The sequence below is a fragment of the Nematolebias whitei genome, chromosome 22 (genome assembly GCF_014905685.2).
Source record: "Nematolebias whitei isolate Nwh7 chromosome 22, NemWhi1, whole genome shotgun sequence".
Classification (NCBI taxonomy): domain Eukaryota; kingdom Metazoa; phylum Chordata; class Actinopteri; order Cyprinodontiformes; family Rivulidae; genus Nematolebias; species Nematolebias whitei.
Genome location: NC_056519.1, coordinates 27799037 through 27799316, shown reverse-complemented (window position 1 = coordinate 27799316; position 280 = coordinate 27799037).

Below are 280 nucleotides of genomic sequence, written 5' to 3'. Positions count from 1 at the left end.
TTATTGTACACCTTAGACATTCATTCATAACATCCTCATGACATTCACATATAGGAACTTGAGGTGGGCACATGGCTATGGGTGGTGGGATGACCTTACTCTCACCCCCTGTGCCTGTGCTCACTTACAACGGTTGCATTTAGACACTAGGGTTTGGATAGAGTTGGGGTGGAGGGGAAACTGGCACCATGCCAGCCTTTGCTCCTTCTTCTTTCCTTTTTAATGGCACTATACAACAACACACATCAACAGCACATCTAGGGGCGGGGGTGTATGTGTC